This window comes from Pipistrellus kuhlii, unplaced genomic scaffold, assembly GCF_014108245.1.
Source record: "Pipistrellus kuhlii isolate mPipKuh1 unplaced genomic scaffold, mPipKuh1.p scaffold_m20_p_30, whole genome shotgun sequence".
Taxonomy (NCBI): Eukaryota; Metazoa; Chordata; class Mammalia; order Chiroptera; family Vespertilionidae; genus Pipistrellus; species Pipistrellus kuhlii.
In genome coordinates this window covers 2065770-2067859 of record NW_023425530.1, presented here as the reverse complement: position 1 = coordinate 2067859, position 2090 = coordinate 2065770, and the positions used below count along the sequence as shown (strand labels likewise).

The window sequence follows — 2090 nt, the reverse complement described above, 5'->3', positions numbered from 1 at the left end:
GTTGGTTGGAGCATTGGCCCGTATACCAAAGGCTGTGGGTTTGATTCCCAGCCAGGGCACATACCTAGATTGTGAGCTCAATCCCCAGTGGTGGTGTACAGGAGGCAACTAATCATTGTTTCTCTCTCTCTCTCTCTCTCTCTCTCTCTCTCTCTCTCTCTCTCTCCTCCCACTCCTCCCTTCTCCCCTCTCTATATCTCTCTCCACTCCCCCCCATTCTCCTCTCTCTAAACTCGATAAGCATATCCTCAGGTGAAGATTTAAAAAGAGAAAAAGATAATCTTAAAAGCAGCAGAGGAAGGCAGTTAGTTACCCTACAAGGGAGCTCCCATAAGGCTTTCGGCTAATTTCTCCACAGAAACTCCACAGGCAAGAAGTGAGTGGAGAGAAATATTCAAAGTGATGAAAAGCAAGGATTTACCACCAAGATTACTCTACCCAGAAAAAGTAACTATCATTTAGAGTCGAAGAGCTTCCCAGACAAGAAAAAGCTGAAGGAGTTCATCACCACCAAACCAGTATTACAAGAACTATGGAAGGGCTGCACGTTGGGATGCCACCACGTCCAGCTCATGAGAGACTGAGGTGTCCGGAGAGGAGCTGCCAGTCTCTGGTGGAGCAGAAGACTGCTAGGATGCCGGTGGGAGCACAGAGACTGAGAGGTCCTGACACCCGTTCTTGCTGGTTGGAATCGGATGCTTCTACCAGACAGAGGTGTGGATAAAAATAACCGTGACAGGGAAAGGTGTTCCAGTTACTTCCTGAAGAACAAAAGCTGCCGGAAATTCTGGAATTCTGTCATGGTGCAGACAAGACGGAAGGGAGCGAAGTCAACAATGCCAACAGCAGCAGAGAGAGATGAAATGTTGGGAACAACGGGAAAGATGCCCTATTAAATGTTTGCATTAAAACTGGTTATATTAAAAGGTGATAATAATTTTAATTAAAAACTGTTAAAGGGTCCTGGCTGGTTTGGCACAGTGGATGGAGCATTGGCCTGTGGATGGCAGGGTCCTGGGTTCTATTCCCTCAAGAGCACATGCCTGGGTTGCTGGCTAGACCCCCAGTAGGGGGCGTGCAGGAGGCAGCAGACCAATGATTCTCTCTTATCATTGATGTTTCTATCTCTCTCCCTCTCCCTTTCTCTCTGAAATCAATAGATATATTTTAAAAATGTTAAAGGGTCTTCTTTAAGAAAAAAGGGAAAAAGATAAAAATATGAATAATAAAATGGCAATAAATACATTTATCAACAATTACTCTATATGCAAGTGGATTGAATGCTTCAATCAAAGACATGTGAATAGATAAAACAAGACCTCCCCCAGCTGGTGTGGTTCAGTGGTTGAGTGTCAACCTATGAACCAGGAGATCAGGGTTTAATTCCAGTTCAGGACACATGCCCGGGTAATGGGCTTGATCCCCTGTAGGCTGTTTGCAGGAGGCAGCCGATCAATAATTCTCTCTCATCATTGATGTTTCTATCTCTCCCTCTCCTTTCTTCTCTAGAATCAATAAAAAATATTTTTAAATAGAGAGAGAGAGAGAGACAAGGAAGGTCCCAGCAATTCCACTTCTAGGAACTTATCTGAAGAAATCCCAAACACTAATCGAAAAGACATGCACATCCATATGTTCATCCAGAATTTCTTACATTCACTAATCTATGGATGCAACCTAGATGTCCATCAATAGATGAATGAATATAGAAGAAGGGATGTGTGTGTGTGTGTGTGTGTGTGTGTGTGTGTGTGTGCACATACAGTGGAATATGACTCAACCATAAAAAAGAACGAGATCTTGCCATCTATAATAACATGGATGGGCAGGGAGGGTACTGTGCTGAGTGAAATAAAACAGACAGAGAAAGACAAATGCCAGATGATTTCCCTTATATGTGAACTCTCAAAACCAAAATAAATGAGCGAGCAAGCAGGATAGAAACAGACTCAGAGATACAGAGAACAGTTGGACAGTTGCCAGGTGGGAGGGGATTAGGGTGCGGGTGAAAAAGGTGAAGGGAGTAAGAAGTACAGATCGATACAGAAAGAGTCCTGGGATGTAAAGTACGGCACAGGGAATACAGTCGG

The 2090-nt window shown here is 43.9% G+C and overlaps 1 pseudogene; it reads left to right on the top strand.

Moving 5' to 3' along the window:
* Positions 1–342: 342 nt before the first annotated feature.
* LOC118731306 lies at positions 343–941 on the top strand (annotated as a pseudogene).
* The last annotated feature ends 1149 nt before the right edge of the window (positions 942–2090 follow it).